Raw genomic sequence first — 18,689 nt, 5'->3', positions numbered from 1 at the left:
TTAATTTTTCAGAGATCACCTTTTTCTTTGGTTACCATTAGGAAACAAAAAGCATCATTTTACTGGGCAAAGGAGAAAAACATGCATTCAAGTAACAGTTGATGAATACACTGCTAAAAATAAGTCTTCTATTTGTTTTCAGTGGAGGACAATTTCGTGGTGTAGAAATACTTTTTAAAGTTTTCTCTTCTCACCAGGGAACTGATTTATTGACAACCAATTAGTGCTTCCAGATAAATCTCTTGTGTTTACAGCCATATTTCTGCCTCACTTATTTTTTTAACTGTTTAGTTTTATATTCTTATAGACTTGTGGAACTTAAGTTATTGAAAAAGCTACTTCTTCACCTTTTCCATTTTGCAGTTCAGTGCCAGATTCTTCCTTATTTTATGGTTTAGAGAGCTTTGTTCAGGCTCTTTTTAAATATCCCAAAGGATGGGTATTCTACCACTTTTCTTGGAAAACTTTCTACAGCTTAATAAACTTCATTATTAGCAAAAAAATCCCATAAATCAGACTAATTTTCCTGTGCTATATTTAAATCTGTTATTCTTCTTAGTTACGGTGTCCTGGACCACTCTGCACAATCCCACATCCTTCCTTTCTAACATCTCTCAAAATTCTTGGCTTAGTTTCCTGCCCTAATAACTGTTGTTACCTATTCCTTGGGAGCAAACCCTTTTCTTGACAGGATACACCCAGGTAATTCTGGGTACATCCTGTTTACAGATATTTGACAACTTTTAACAGCAGCTAATTTTTTTTAAAGCTAGATTACATCATCCAATATTACACTCTGGTAATTGGGTATAGACAGACCCAAATATTCAGGTTTGCAGAATCCTTACTTAGCAAAACGTGCTTTATCTGTGTTTACATCTGCTAGGGCACCCATGGTTATTCAACCAGATTGTAAAAACTCTGATAAAAAAGCTGAGACATGCTACTTTCCCCTACTTTTCCTCTCGGGATCTTTCTCTGTGAAAGCACAAAACTGAACATCATGAAGAGGACACCTAAGCACAACTTTGTTTCTGTTCATGATGCGCGTTTGTAAGGTTTGAATAGCTGCTGTCTAAAACCACTGGCAGTGCCGCCACTGAGCAGACAGAGAGGTGGTTATGGAACATCAGGCAGGACCGTGAAGATGCTATTTTTCCTCTCATCAGCAAAGCTAACACGTGAACAGAAAGGTAGATTAAATTATTCTCTCACCCCTAGAGATGGATATTGCAAGGTATATGTAAGATCAGAGAAAGACAACTTTTATGGCAGTATCTCTACTCTTTTGTGTACCTCCCAAGGCCAGCACAATCTAACTCCTGGTAACTTAGCTTTGCCCAGTTTCAGCGGGAAATATAACTTCGTAAAAACAGAGGTAGTCAAATTATTGCGTGAAATTTATCAATTTGAAAGAGTAAACAACAAAGTTGTGAGAAACCTCCTGAAAGACAGGTCAGAGCAAGCACCTGCAAAGCTCTTACAGTGAATCAGGTGCCTGAGGAACAGGAAATGGCTCTGCTGGTGGCAGGTCCCCTTCAAGAACCTCCCCTTTCACATCCACTCTCTCTTGGCTGCCGGTTGTGCCAAATGTCGGATGAACTTTTTAACATGGTGGTTCTGTAACACAGGACTTGAAAGCCTCTGAAAGGCACGGGGACAATATCAAGCAGTGGGGAGTAGGAACCTTTTGAAACGATAATAAAAAAGTTTAATTTACTATTGTTCGTGAAAATGAAAATTGGTAAACAACTTAGAGACTAGCATCACAAACAAGGACAAGGTATTACTGAAAAAGTCATCCATCTTCTAAAACTTAATTACCCTCATTGTATATATATCTGAGACAGAGGTGTAGGAAGCAGGGTCTTCAGCAGGATTATAACAACCAAATACACTCACTAGCTAATGAGAACAAATACATTTGAAACGATCTCTAGTGAACTGACAACTCAAATTTTACTAGGGAGGGGAAAAAAGGTGAAAACACAAGTTTGTGTGGTATAAATAATTTCTAAGAGAATCAAATTTCTATATGGACTTCCTATTCCACAAATCTTAAAAGGTTTAGCCATGTTCTCTGAGAAAGCACTACATTTTGTTCAGCTTTTCCTCAGGTTAAAATTACTTTTTTCTGTCTTCTTGAGCTTGAAAAAACCTCCAAGACAAATTATGATACCAGCTCTTTTTGTCTTGCAAATGATTTTTGAGCAAATGTGATAAATATGCCACCTATAAGCATAAGTGTGGGGAAAGTCTTGCAATAAGACTCCATAGAACATTATTGCATATTCATATAACTGGGACTCTACCCAACACTTATCATGATGTTTTTCCTGTAAATCTCAAAATCCTCAAGTGAGGATGATGACTGTCTACATACAGCATTTGTATGGAAAAACTGAGCAAGAAAGTACTATAATAATCTGGAAGCAATTCCTCAATGTGCTGTTCCTTCCAATAACACCACTTGTCTACAGTGCACTGTGGCAAAGACTGAAGATTATGATTCTATTAAATGTTTGGCTTACTGTATAGTTTTAAAACAAGTAGTTCTCTGGGATTATAAAATAGTAGCACAAACTGGAGATAATAATGGACATAAAGTTTCACTTGGTTAATCAAGTACTTGGCTACATGTTTTTTTGCTGGGATAGCAAACATTCATAGTTTATGAATTTATCTAAGGGTAGCTGCAGAGTTTGCAATGAATTTCTGCTAAGGAGATTAAATACTCAGGAAGTTTAAGTGTTTAGGTTCAGATCTTCCACGATACATGGGTGTCTGCATTCCTACTTAACCTACACTTTGGCATCTTTGATTTTCTTCAGCTACTTAACTGCCACTTAATCCAGGGAGGATCTAAATTTCTGCTGGTCTGTATATGTGAAGATGAGCCACAGCTGGTGAGCTGCTTGAAGCCCCTGCCATGCTTCAAGCAGAACAGGAACTTGATCCCAGGCTGCCTGGTCCCAGCTGAGAGTCCTAACTGTTTGGGTAGTGGCCACTGAGGAGCACATCTTTTTCAGTCTCTCCTGACAAATTTGTTCCATTTGTAGAAACACTTTCCCTGGGGAGAGGGACTGAATTCTGGTTCCACACTACTAATATGCAAAGACAGTTTTCCTCATTTTTCACAGACAGGAAAATTACCTTTCTGCATGTCCAGCTACAAGAGAGGATAAAAATTTCCTGGAGCGAGATTCCCACCTCTGTCTTCTCCATCCTTCTCCTGGCAACTCAGGAAACTCCCTGCTTGTTTCTCAGGATCACTTCCTTGGGTGCCTGACTGTACCACAACAATGATTAAAAAGCCTGGACGCCTAGCCTGGGACTGGAACTTCCACAACATGCAACACATTTAAGAGGTAGGTGGTGTTTCACTAAGCACTGCGTCACCTAGGTACCTTAAAGACTTCTCATAAACTCCTATACCCATTAAATTCAAAGACAAAACCCTTTCAATAGCTTTGAAAGCCCCAGTATCTGTGAAAGAGAGATGAGCAGCATGCCACTTAAATATTTAGTTTTAAAAGCAGTCTCTGAAAATACATTCAAGAAAGATCAGTGGAGACACCTGTCATGGCTCACCGTGCAGATCACAACACTGCCTGGCATTTACCATCAGACACACATTCACAAATTCCTTTGGTGACTGTGCTTTTCACTATTGTGATAGTGCTAGTGACTGTGCTTTTCACTATTTTTTGCTTTTGGCAGAGTCCTTTTGTCAAATCCCTTGTTGTCAAGGGCAAACTGTGATCCTATTGAATTTACTGGCTGAACTCTTACGCTCTAGAGCAGAGGACAAGAACTTCACTGGCTCAGGGTCAGTAGCACTGCCACAGACAACGTCATGCTTTCCCTCTAAATCCAGGCCATAAAAGCAATAGCCATAGGTTTTAAACTTTTTTTGTTTCTTACAGCCATAAGCAACTTGCAGAGCACCTAAACTGGCTGGAAACACAAACAAGGGACCACTGCTCCTTTGAGACTAAAAGGTAGACTTCCCCAGCATCCCAAAGGGATGTTTCTGGTAGTATTTGAGCAAGCTCCTGCACATGACCAGAAATGAGGACAACAGGTACATCACTGGCTGCTTTTTGCTCCCTCATCTTATATGGAAAAAATAGACCAGATTTTGTGTCTGAACATATTTTCATACAGTTTATGTTGGTTTATCCATCCAAGTTAAAAGAAAAAAAGGAATCAAATTTCAGGTTTGTGCTGGAGTCATGTGTTGACATGTCATGTCCACCTCATTTCTGTGAGGGGTAGTTGGGACCTATTCTTCTCTTGAAATCTGTAGCTTGTAAGCATTTAAATGAATGATTAGCCAGAATTCTCAAGCAAAATTATTCGCTTTCCAAAATAGAGAGTTTGGTATCTTCATAAATGGATGCTTATATCATGGCACTGTGAATACTAATTTGGATATCTGATGTCAGTAATGCTATTATACAAAAGTTCACTATATACCTTTCAACCCTCTATTATTGCCATTTCATCTAATTTTACTCTGTTTAATTCTTCAGAATTTGTAAGTAACTAGTGTTCAGTTCCTTCTTTAGTACTAGCAAGAGAAAGACTTAGTTACAAAACAGTTCTCTCTATCTGTGTGTATTGCTCAACTCTACCCTTGTAGAAGTAGGTTCTAAACACTTGCAAATAATTCTACCAGCTCAAAAGGTTCACATACAGTAACAACACATAAGTTCGACTTTCAGCAGAGTATGCCCTATTTTTAAACAATGGAAGTTAGCAGACAAAAAAATATTTTGAGTGAGAAGACTGAATGACTGCATACATTACTCTAGGAGTCCAACTCTTAGAAAGGAAACTGTAAGAATATCACAAAGATAATTTAGAATAAAGTATAAATTAATATTTGATATGGACTACCTACTTGTTAGTCAGACAAATTGCCTCCTCTGTCTTTCTTTTTTTCCCTCTTTACAGGGTGATCTCTTTCTACAGGAAAGACAACTCAGTTTCAGTCCTGCTCCTATACTACCTTTACCAAAGCAGAAAGGTGAAGCCTTGCTTTCACAGACTGCAAAGAAAGAGAATTTCCTACTTTTATTTTGTAAGCAGTCTGTAATTCTTTCCTTGGTCTCACCATGTCTACAACCTTTATAAACATACCATAAAATTAACTAAAGTAATTCAGGGGCTTAGTTCCCAAACTTACTGGATTCCCATTAATCATATTCTGCTTGATGGTAGCTGTGAGACTGTTCCCCCACAGAGTGTTACTCAGAAATCGGTGGCAGCAAAATCAATTCCATCATTATAGAACGTATTGTTCTATGTACAGAGAACCTTATAAGGTGGTCCTTGTGTGGCCCAATCATCTTTTGTGTCACCACAAAATTAGTTTGGTAACTATTTACATTCACTATTTTTGATACAAAATGTTTAAAGAGTTATCACTGTGAGAAGCTTTTTTATCATGAGTTATAACGCTGTGACATGGGTTTAGCTCATGTGACATGGGTTTAACTCACGTGCACAGAGTATACATATTCTCCCCATGCTTTTCCATAGCTGGACAACTGGATAGGATAGAAAGTCATAAACCTCAGTACTAAAAAGGGCTCAGTCTCTCTTGCAAAAAGTTGACAACTCTTAGCACTACCCATATCAGAAAATTCAAATACAGGAATTTCTTTATCTGTCCTTATGCGTGGGTGTGTATGGTGAACGGTATATCACCACAAAAGCTAGAGACTTTTCAGCTACTACACAGTGATACACAGTGCAACACCCAATCTATCTGTCCAAAAGATAACTCATGCACCAATATAAACAGTATAAAATTAGCTCAGGACTTCACTATGATTCATTTACTGTGCTTTTGCCACTGTAGATTCATGAGTTTCAGCAGCAATGCTAGTTGAAGTAGCTTTTCTCCAGTTTCTTTCCTAACCCTACAAAGCCTTCTGATACTTGCACTGCCCAGACTACAGCAGATCAGATATCTGGTCAGATTCAAAATAAATTAAAAAGAGGGAACTTCCCAAATAGGTGTGAAACCTACAGTTTAGCAGAACTAACACACTGTCCAAGTGCACCTCTCCATAGCATTGCATTATCCTGCCAGGATATACTACCAGGCTTTCTCATTTGTGAGAATCAGATGGTGGGGGATGTTTTGGCCTCTGATATAATCAAACTAGTAGCTGTGGCAACAAGAAAACATACTTTTTTTTTTTTTTTTTCCATGCCTATACCCCAAAGACTAGTAATTCAACTGAAGTGACCAGGTGCTTTGCAATTTTCAGTGGAACACCAAGCAGAGAAATCTTGACTATTTCAAATGATGTGCAATGCAGCTTTTAAAAAGCCGAGGGGGGGGTGTGGTGTGTCTTCCTCCCCCCCCTCCCCCCCCCCCCCCCGGAAGTCCATAAAAGTCATCATGTAGAAGAATTTCCTACATTTTATTCTTCAGTTGAAAAATAATTCATCAGCTAATCTTTACTGCACAGAAAATTGAATCCTATTTGGACCAGTTTGTTTTCTGTTGTAGAGGGAAAAGGCTATCATTTTACTTGTCTAAAGAAAGATGTAACTAGATGAGTAAAATGTGTGGAGGAAAAAGCAGCTTAAATACTAGCATGCTGATGAAATGATATCATCGGGATGAAATGATTATGTGGTCTCATTGAATAGGTGCGCACCCAGCCACCATGACTCTTGCCATTTCCTTAAATTGACCCAAAAGGCTCACATTGTTATGTCTGTGCTAATCTGCATGATCCTCCCTTGCATGCTGACTTTGCAAGGACAGCTGTATTTCTGCAATCAGTTGAAATGCTTCTTTTGAAAATGTGGTTATTCAATACATGGTTTTTAATGAGGTATTACTATAAGGGCTGTACTGTGTAGTCCCCCTAAGGATAAACTTACTCCAGATGAAAAGGATCATCTGGTTTAAAATGGTTAAAGTTGAATTTTTTTCTGATTTACTTTCAGCTAAGTATAACAGGAGATAAGATACTTACCCCGTTTAGAACAGGGCCTAATCCTGCAGTCTGCACAGGCTGATTGAAAGAGTTACATTTAGCTGAAAAATATGTATTTGTGAACTGTATCCACAAATTCCAGAAAGGTAGACTGAAAATTAGAACTGAAATGTTTGGAGATCCCTCACCCAATCAAGCCCCTACAAATCTTGGTGTTGACTCATACCATATCTATCAGACCCACTAAAGCCTGGAATATGTGACTGAAAATATCAAGGGAAAGAATCTCCTCATAAGATTTCTGTTCAAAAACACCAAAGTAACTCCATCATAATGGTGTTATGATATGCCTGCTTTTGTTGTGAAGCAGAACTGATAATTTCAATCAAATGAAAAATAATGTTCATGGGGAAAATAACCGTCTTATCCAACTTATTATTCTTATAATGAATCAAAAAATATCTTTAAATTTTGTACAAAAATTGAAGCAGAGTTGCTCCTCATCACCTACTCCCTTCTTCGCACTTGGTCTCTCTCTCCCTTGAACTTACATAAAACCTGTGACATTAACTCACACCACCTCTTTTTTTGTGCTTTCCTGCTCCTAAACTCCCTTAGGAAAGACTCAGGACTGTGCTAGTTTTTCCTACTGCATGTTTCTTTCCCTTATATTAATAGTACTGCTTCTGGAACCAAACAATAATTCTCATCCTTCTTTACTAGTTCCCATACCATTAATTCCTGAAATACATTTTCAGACTTTTACTATTTCCTTGATCATTCTCCCATTACAAAATATCTGAATACTTCTGCAAAGAGCAGATTTATATATCATAAAGAATGAAGTGTGCGAGTGGCCCAATTATTTTCTTACACCTGTTTGGCAGAAAGGGTTTGCATTGTATTTGAAAGGTAATGACTAGTTTATAACCCAAAGCTTTCCCTTCTCCCTGAAAAAAAACATGCTCAGTGCATTAGAAAGATATAGCTTGACCTTCTTCCTTCAGGAAAACTGCATTTAATTTGATTATGAAAGCTTTTAAGAGGTGGGAAAGTTAAAAGAATTGTTTCAGTCTGCATTTATATGACCAGATTTCCTGCTTCATATGTTTAAATAATTCTAAAAGGACAAAAATAATTATCTGAATAAAAAATCTATAATGATTGTTATTTCCCAATATTTTATAATCCATTGCTTCTGTATGCCCACTGAGAAGTAATGCAGATTGAACTTCTTTGGAAAAGGACACTACAGCATTTTCTACTTGCTTCCAGCAATGCTTTTAATGCAGCGCTCTTGCTGTATCTAATATGTTTAGTTACAGTAGCCATGAAAACCTCAAAATGGGTATAAGGTTTTGCAGCTTCAGCATATTACAAGTTTAGCAGTCTCTGGGAATGATGAGCCATCTACTTAATCTTTATGATAGTACACAAAGTGCTGGAGTCTAACATCAGAAAATTCTTTTGCCGGGTCAAACCTTACTATTTTTATTAATATTTTTAAACTCAAAGAAATTGAATAGCATATCACAATTTTGGTACTGCTTTGAGAATGGTAGATGGTGGAATATTCTGCTTCAGTTAAGTACCTACGATTAAAAACTCTGTTTCCTAATGGGGCTTTTGCCTGAGTAAGCCAGATCAGACTGAGAATTAATATTTATTTCCTTCTTATACTTTCTGGCACCCCACAGAAGTCGAGGCAGACATTCAAGCTTAAGTGAAGCACAAAAAGAAAACTTTTTACAGGGGATTATCAACTAAAATAATCTCTTCTGACTTGATATTCATCTCAATATCCAGCTCTGATTAAAAGCTTTCAGGAATTCTAGCAGAGCCTTAAAATTGAGATTTTTTAATGAAGCAAGATCCAGAGCTCAGTCCCAGCATTAAGAACATCCAGCTACCAATCCTTTGCATATCTTAAGAGAAAGGGAGAGAGAGAAAGGGAAAGAACCTTCATGCACTGCGATTTACTGAAAATGTATGCTTTTTATGTTTAATTTAATTAAAAAACTTTTACAAAACATTTTGTTTTGCGATTATCTCCCTCCTCTTTTTTCTAGAGAAAAAAGTCGTAAAATGAAAATACAACAAGGATATCCAATTATCCTGTGGCTCTGTAGCATTTGCTTTAAAAACAAGAACATTTTCCTAATTCCAAATGACCTGTTAGTTAAAATTTGAAAAACTCTGGATCAACGAACCTATTAGTCCACCTGGGATGAAATGGAAATCAAATGAGAGAAATTCAGGTTGCCACAAAAACCTTCCTTTTGCTTTGGAACAATCTAACCTAATAAAAATTATGTTTGGAAGTACAGGATTATATGGTCTTTTTAAAGAGAGATTTAAACTCACCAAAACAAATTAGAGCAGGAAAATATTTTAATAAAGACAGAATTCATAAAAGTTTTGAAACTGGCTTCATGCTACAAGCTACAGTGTGAATGTCAGATCAATCAAAATAGCAGAAAGGTAAATTCCCTCACACTTACAGTAAGATGAAAGAAATTCATAACATAGCTTACTCTATTGTAATTAATGTTTTGCTATGTCTAGACCATCCTTCCACCATTTCTTTTCTATAAGCCATGCATATTTCACTTAAACAAATGTAGTCTAGACCCATCTTTAAAATGCTGGTTTGGGGAAAATCCCACTTAACATATCCAAAAGCTGACTTAGGCATTTCTTTGTTTTAGGAGCTAAGGCTTGAAAGAACTGGCCTTTTAACTCAGTGTCTCAAGACATGTAGGACAAGCTCCTCATATTTCTTCTCACAACAGACAATGTTCTTAGCACTTGTAGTATCTAGAAAGTGAAAAAAATATGACTGAATTCTTTTTAACATAAACATTTAGATAACGAGGTGTTAATATGAAATATTTAACAGCAAGGTCCTCCAAATGAATCAGAAAATACAATGCCGGATAATCTAACCAACCTAAAATTTAACATATGATTGAAACCTAGTATGTTCAGTATAACAATCTGGTAAAAATGGGTCTGACAGGAAATTAAGAAACAATACTTTAGTCAGTTCATCTTTACAGAATCATAAGACTCCTCCAAATATTCTGGATATATAATGAAACAGAACCAGGACAGCATGGAACTATATTTAATAGAGGGGCCTTAAAATAAAATTCACCTATATGTAACTGAACACAAGACAGCTTCCAGCACCTCTTATTGAAACCAAATTAGTTTTTCCTTTCTTGGCTTCAGAAAAGCAACTGTGCTTCCCCATAGCTAGCACAATTAAGTCATATTCCTCAGAGGAATATGACATACAGATTCCAATGGGACTCACCTCTCCTCTAGGCTGTATCTTGCTTTAATTATGATCCATTTCAAAAGCATAGCCAAGTGACATATCTTGGCAAAAAGAAGATGTTTTACTCACTAGGAAGGACTGTCAAACCTTCTGGCACTCAAAAAATTCACTCGTATCAGGAGATGAAAGGTTGGAAGTGCGGGAGTCGGAGTAAGTTCAGTCATCCTTTCCACTGAGTTTGCAATGATTCTGACTTGGACACATTCCAGATTTCCTTAATAATATGAAACAATAACATGGAATAGCACTCTTCCCCTCATAAATGGCCAGTCATCACAGTTCGAAATTTAGAAAAACCAAACAAACCTGGTCAAGACCTCTTGGAGGGGGAGCAGACATAATCTCTGCTGCTTCACCTGAAAAGCTGAGGAAGGAAAGGCAGACTACAAAGATTGTCCAGCCTAACATTTCTGGGGTAGGTAAGGGAAGTTTTGAACCTGTTCTACCATATTCCGGATGTCAATTGGACTCAAAAAAACATTTAGCAGATGAGGGTAACTACAGCAACAGCAGCTCATACCTCACTCTGTGCTAGGACCTTTGATGTGGGGAAGTGAGATGAGATGAGATGAGATGAGATGAGATGAGATGACCCTATGACCAGAATTTAACTCTCTTTGTTGATGGAGTGACATACAAGGACCTGAGTGAACTAGAGAAACAGATCAAATATCTTTCACTTTGCTGTGTATAGAGAGACTGGCCTTTGGGACTCAAGAATCTGCATTTGAACTCCACTCTTGCTCTGCTTTCAGTTCAGAAGACATTTTCAGTTCTCAGCTACGAGAATGAAAACACAGGACTGGGATCTGAGGCTGTATCTTGCCAGGGCTGACATTCAATGGGCTGGCTAGACACGTCTTCTTTATGCATACATGTAGAAGAGTACCCATACGTATATGTGTTCGCATATATGTGTGTATGTGAAAATTTCACTTTCTCTTCCAAATAGGTTACAATATTTATGGATTTAAAAATAATGTTCTGGAAGAACTCTTCAGCACTGTTTCTTGGTAGAAACAGTTCTCTAAATATTTTGCTCTTGAAAATTTATTGAGTTCAGGATTGTCATTCTAGCACACACTGAGACCGAATTAGTTGAAAATGTTATGCACTAAACCCTTATCAAATCATGGATGTATGCTGCTGCAAAATTGGCTATATAAATCCTAGGAAATTCCAAAAAAGTTTTTTCCCCCTTGACATTAACTTAAGTAGCTTATTTTATATGGCTTATGATATGCTCTAATAAAATATAGTGGACACTTTTAAGATGCATTAATTTTGCTTTACATAAGAGAACTGTGTGATCTTGGACAAAATAATTGGTATAAAAATGTTTAATAACACAAGTTTCTGATGATTTATGCTTTTTGAAGAATCCAGCAAAATAAGGAGGGGACCCAAGTGTATGTTTGTAGACTATGTCATTTTCAATTTATTAAAAAGCAGGAAGCAAGAGAAGAAGGATTATATGTACTCCTTCCCCCAGCCTTTCAGGAAGGCAAACTCCCAAAATGGCTGGAGAAGTTCCAGAAGACGAGTTGAGTTTTGTGTCTCTCTGAATTTGGGATGAAGCAACTGGCAGGGCTCTGTGCCAAAAAGGTGTTGGCTGCCATCATGGCTGTACCCAATGTGAGCTTAGAACAGGAAAGTGTTTCTATTTATTTTTAGTTGTTTTCTTACTCCTTCTTCTTTTGAAGAAATTCTTATAAAAACGTTTATCTTGTCATCATGTGTAAATTATGTAGTATATTTTCAGTATTAGAGGGTTATGTCCACCCCACTGTGGGTTATATATCAAGATTCCTGCAGCTGTTCTGAAAAGTATTTTACTCTGAAGATACTCCAAAGTTCTGGTTGACTTGAACTTGGAATAAGGATTTTGCCATTATATACTTTATGAGAGGGAGACTGGTAAATGTCTGGACTTTGGAACTGACTTTGTGATATTTGGACTGCACATACACATCATGTGGTGAATTAGCATGTGGTGTTCTTATGCAAACAATAAAAACAAAACAAAGAAAGAATTAAAAGTGCATTTAAGAAAATGAGTTTCAGCATATGACTAAAACAATCCCATAATAGCAACAACTTTGTGGTAAAGGTACATACTTGCCAAAAATATCTGCTAGTGTGGAAGCCTAGTATTCAAAACCCTCAATTTAGCAGTAGTACAGATGCTGTTACTTAGTTAACTTTGAGTATCACAGAAAAATTAAGTGCAGTCTGGAGACTGCGCTTCAGAGCAAGATGCAGTAGTCAAACCTACCGGGCAAAATCTTGCTCCCATTTTCAGCAGTATAGATCACTTCATATGACTTTGGATTTACACCAGTCTAAATGGGGAAAATTTGGCCTAGAATGTACCTACAGACAAAAAAAATGTTAACATCCTAAAAATGATGGACAAAAAGTTCACCTAAAAAGTTTTTTCCCTTCAGCAACTGTAACACCCAGTCAGCTGAGCCCCTAAGAAAGTCCTATGCTTAAAGACAGTGACAAGAATGGCTCTTATTACGGGAGACCAGATACAAAATTCTACAGTTTTTAATACAGATCTCTTAAATGTTAATAACTTGTTATTTACCTCAGCTGAACTAAGATTTGGATCCTACTGCAGAACAGATAACAGACAGAGAAAGTAGCTTGACTGCCTAAATAGTAACTGAGGGCATAGTATCATAAGGAAGTTATTGTCTGCAAATTTTTAGTAGTTGGCTTCCTTTCAGATCAAAGGGCTTCAGTTCTTAGAACCACTTATACAGGAGATTACATCTGTTCTTCCTGGACTTTTCCTAAGGGGAAGGGTTTTCCCCAATGCACTTGGTCAAATCTTTCATCTACTACTTATGTTCTGAACAAATATGATATTTCACTCCAACAAAAAACCTCCTAAACTGCATTATGGCTGTATTATGTACTACACTTACATGATTTTGCAGCTAGAACCAATCAACTACTGTGAAATACTCTCCACAAGCATTAATTCAGATCTTTTATATATATATATATATATATATATATATATATATATATATATATATATTTCAGCTTAGTTTTTCCCAAGTTAATGAAATTAAGTTTATCATCAGGAATATGGATTTAAGCAATTTAAGCACACTTCAGAAAGTGTTTACTGAAAGGCATGTTTACATCTGTCTCCTGCAAGCCTCCAGCTAAGAATTAGTACATATGTTCAATCAGGACAAAGAAACATTACATGCAAACTAACTGGCTGATTACAGACTGTTGCCTTTCAAATGGCAATCAGCGAAAACAGACAGCTGATCAGTGAGCTAAAAACCAAGACTCACTAAGAATATTCAACAAACAATTCTGAATGGTGAATACACTTGAAGAAATGGAATTGTTCATCAACAATTCATGGTAAAGAAGGAAAACTTTGTGAATTATCTGCTCAAAAATGTTTTAGAGTACTGCAAGCTGCAAGAAAACATTTAAATAAGGTACATTTGCTGTTGAAAAGAAATATAATTAAAATGGATGGATAATGATAAGAATTTCAGAGATATTACAAAACTTGATCAATCAGCACATGAGACAGTCTTATAGGGTAACAAAATCTAATTTGTTGTTATATAAACAAAAAAAGATACCTGAAACTGAAAAATATGAAAACAGGATAAAAATTTCTTTTTTACTTGCTTAGGATGCCTTCCTCTGTTATCTTGCTCTTCTACTCAAGGGTTATACTGTAATGTGTATGAGCCACCAATTCTAGCACATATTTGAATAGTAGATTACTGTGACCTAATAAGGATAATTTAAACAATTTTTGGCAGGTCTCCAAAGATTCAGTGTTGGATTCTTTTTTTTCCTCTTAATAATAAGGAATACTTTCAAACAAGGATTCACACACAAAATTGCAACAGGCTTTTCAAACCCAAAGATTTAAAAACCATGTTATTTGCAAGATTTAAGCATGGCTAATAAAACTTTGGGTTGACTCATTTACACGAGCTCTTTATTTCTGGAAAACTGTATTTATAGTTTTTGGTCAATTTTTCAAATCTATCACCAAGTATTGTGTTAGAAAAAAAGATTATACATAGAAAAACATGTATTAAGATAATACAAATGCTGTAAGTTACAGCAAGACTATCATAGCAGCAGTTACAGGGTTGTGTGTGATGGATGGGTAGAACTGCATCTTATTTGCCCAGTGCTAGAGCTTGAATCTTCATAATTAGTTTCTCTACTGGCTTCATACAAGCTCAAGCAAAACTGGAGAAAGAATACATTAAACTAGTGTGAAGGTACAGTTTAGGAAGTTTGAAAAAAAAAAATTGCTTCCCTCTTAATCAGTTGCTTCCTGCAATGTTTGTGTTATTAGATCTCCACAGTTCAGGTAGGAAGAACGTTGCTTCTTAATGTAAAGAAAATACCAGGAACAGCCCCACCCCCTCGTTTAATTTTCCATAAGAAGCAGGATTTGATTGTGTCTTATTCAACCCCAACTTAGCCTTGATTTTTTTTTTTTTTTTTTTGGGGGGGGGGGCGGTATATGAATGAACAACACTGGAAACAGAACAAATTTGACACTAGAATTCACAAACATTCCCATGTTGGCTGTTCCACTTACGTGCTGAACAACTCTCAGGGAAAATATTTTGATGCGTTTCTTTATATCCTCAAGAATGTCCTCCTCCAACAGTTCACATGTCTCTGGTGTAGATTAGTTATGGACCTTTCATGCTGATGAGGTAATCCCCTTAATGTACTATACACCATTGGATATCCTCCTCTGCTGTTTCATGTTCTGACATTGCTAAAGGTCAGTAAAGTGTTTCATGTGGTGCTAGACCCTATTTAAATGGGAAATTACAGGAACAGACCGAAATTTATTTTTCTCTGGGCTTCCAAGGAAAGTACAAGAAGCCTAGGTAAAAAAGGGTTGTGAGTGCATCTTGTATTGAAAGTACAATCATAGTTCTGCTCAAAATTTGATATTAACCTCTAAAGATTTATTTTCAATATAGTGATTGGTAACACAGTGATACTGATATAGTAAGATGAGATCCATACTGTAACTGCTAAGAAGTTTACTCACAGAAAATGTAGACTTCACATCAAACAGTTACAACATAAAAATAATTTATGTTGAATGCAAAAATTACTACTCTAAACACATGATTTTTATTAAAAGTATACTTCCTCTGTAACAGAGGCATGTAAAAATTAAATTAACTCAGAAATAAAGATATTTTGTTACACAAATTATGTCTCAAACATGGTCCACATTTCTTTTCAAGAGAGATGCAGACAGGAGTTAAACTTACTAAGCTCTAAAAATATTATACACAAGCTTTTTAACAAACATTATAATTTACATGGAATTTGCAAGAGAAAACTTGAAAAAAGTTGGTATTTCAAAAGTGTTTTTTTATTACTAGGAGTATTTTGCTTGTTTGTGCAATAACTTCATGTTAGTTTTTTAACAAACTGATATTAGTACAATTTTTAAAGTCCCAGTTGTGGTACAGCTTTAAATATTTAGCTCCTAATTTTTAGAAGTTTTCTCAAAAGAATAGGTATTCCTCAGAGAAAAAATATAAAGAAAATGAAACAAAATGTGTTTCAATCAATAATTAACACACTACAGAAGAAATTAACTTGTTTTGGTTCCTGGTTACATTGGATCTGATGCTTTCTTCTTTTTTGCTAATAAGGAGGAAAAAAAAAAAAAGCTTTTTTTGGGGGGAAGAATTTCCACAATTTTTAAGCAAAAACAACAGCATTGCTAACAAAGGTTCATCTTGTGAATTATCTCCCCAAAGGACCATCTAAGGTTGATAAGGAACACGGAGCATTTTCTTCACCTACTCTTTTCACTATTTAAAGCCTGGTACCCGTCGGTATTATTGCTTAGGTTCCACTGTAAATGTTCTGCAACCATCCTCTCCTCTCCCTCTCTTCCCTTTAGCATTGAAGTTAGGGGTTGGTAACAGAGGAACAGAAAATACTGGGAAGAAATTCTGCTTAGTGTTCAAAATTAAGAATATCAGGAATGTTATGGAAACTGGAAGACTTCTCTGGGAGATGAGTCATAACTGGATTTTCATGCTTGAATAAAGGAATATGATATCAAATATTTAGCAAAAAAACCCCTTAAAATATCTATTAGCCCCTGTAAGCAAAAAAACTGAAGAAAAATTTAAAATAATCTAACAAAAATCCTCTCCATTCTCAACCAGAGAGTAGCCTGATATTTTAAATTGACGGGTTCTTCAGAGAATAAAACATAACCCCAGGTAGTCTAAGTTCCATCTGGAGTTTTATACATTAGGAAATATCTAGAGTTTCTGAACTGGAAAAAAAAAAATTCATAAAAGTTGTATACATAAAATCCAGTACATGCAGAGAAGGTCTTTACACATCAGATCAAATGTTTTAAACTACAGTTAGTAGAGACAAAATAATACCTTCTTGGTAAATCACTGAATTTCTAAGACATCATTTTAGAGATTCATAGCCTTCTGCTTCACCAGGAACTTCACCAAAAAAAAAAGCCATTAGAAGAGTTTTCCTTAGAAGAAAGGAGTATCCAGCTTATCCCATCCTCTTCCCTTGTGAGTGAAAGTGGGCAAGCAAGAAGTAGGAAAAAAACATGTTAGCAGAAATATCCAAGGCACAATTCAGGTCAATACATGAACGTTTGTTTTGGAGAAGTTCAGTGTAATTAAGCATCCATTCTACCCAAGTAAAGATGATTTGGAAAGGTGTTTTCTTTTTATTTCCAGGAAAACCTTGCAAAAGATGCTAGGTTCATGAAAATAATATGCCAAAGTAAAATTGCTGTGCTTGCACTCATCCTGTGTTTTTAATATTGCCTGTTCTTCCAACTCTTGGCTATAGCTGCACTGACAGCTAGCTGTTTAGCAAATCAGGAAAGTTCAACAGAAGGCATGGTAGCATGAACAATAACATTAACAATAAAATTTCTTTGTGTGTGTAGGTACAAAATTATAGTACAATTAACACCTCCTCAAGCCAGTAAGTTATTCCATACCTTGTTGAGACTTAACTTCAAAAATTGCAGTCAACAGAAAGTATCAGTAAACCCTAGGTCCTACTTTCACAGCCTCACAATGTTTGTGTTTATGCTACATATTCACAGAAATATTAAAGTGAACAGGGAAAAGTAAACAGTGATATTTCAGAAAGCTTGTGTAAGGGCTACTAGTTCCTATGCTTGGTTTCTCCCTGAAGACTAATGTTTTGGGGCAACATTTAATATTTGAATTTTACTCACAATTTAGGATAAACTAAAGCAAATTAATTAAAATATTCTATATTAATGTGCATAAAAAGCACAGAAAAACCTACAGGAAAGGTTAGAAAAAGCTAGAAATTTCTCCAGGGCAGAACTGCTATAGCATCTTCTGGAAAGGTATCAAGGCCGTTCCAGTACTGATGTCCAAAGAAATTCCCGCAGGATGTCAGGGATACAGCAGTATATCTCCCAAGACCTGGATGTTTGCCCAAAGCAGACCCTTACTGCACACAGCCATGGCTAGCAGGAGAGCACACGCCACAGAGCCACAACAGCTGAGACCAGGGGAAGCATCATACTCTGCCTTGACTGTGAGACGGGAGCTTTCTTCTGCACAGGTATCTTCTGAGACAGTGGATTCAAACTAATTTCGGATCATTTGTCTGCAAGACATTGTATAAATCTGAAACAACACCAGTGATGGGGCTAGACTGTTATTTTCCTATTTGGAAGCGTTCTTAGCCAACTGTTCCTTCTCACCTTTCCATTTTACAAACTTCAGTCAAAGAGAGGAAAAGAAAGCTTCACCTAGCTGTTGATGGCTCCTTTGAAGCTTTTTCCTTAAATTCTCTTGAACTCAGTATACATTTCAAAGCCAACAGACTGCTGAAGTATTCTTGTACTAACTACAGTGCCTATTCATCAAGTTAACCATCTTTGGTAACTTTCCCTTCTTTCCACTAAAAAACAAACACCACCCCATCCACCCCAGCCCCCCCAAAAATCAACCCGAAAAAACCCACAAGTAGTGGTGAAGAGGAATTCTCATTCTTAATTCTGCAGCCACTTATACATATATATATACACACTTACTAATCTATGACAAACATCTATAGGTGAACAACCTGTTGGTCGTTTAAACGTTTAAATGAAAAATACATTATTGCCCAAATTCACATGAGGAATACTAATGTGCCTTCAAAGAAAATTGATAGTTAATCCATTCTTTTGGCAGTAGTGGATTTTTAAACATTGTTGCCGCCCTAAAATAAACCTTCACTATGCTCTCCAGTCTTATCCAGAAGAGGAAAGGGAAACAGTAAGGAGAACAAAATCAAGATGAATTACTGAAAAGCAGGTA

The sequence above is a fragment of the Ciconia boyciana genome, chromosome 3 (genome assembly GCF_034638445.1).
Source record: "Ciconia boyciana chromosome 3, ASM3463844v1, whole genome shotgun sequence".
Taxonomy (NCBI): domain Eukaryota; kingdom Metazoa; phylum Chordata; class Aves; order Ciconiiformes; family Ciconiidae; genus Ciconia; species Ciconia boyciana.
This window is presented reverse-complemented; position numbering follows the sequence as displayed.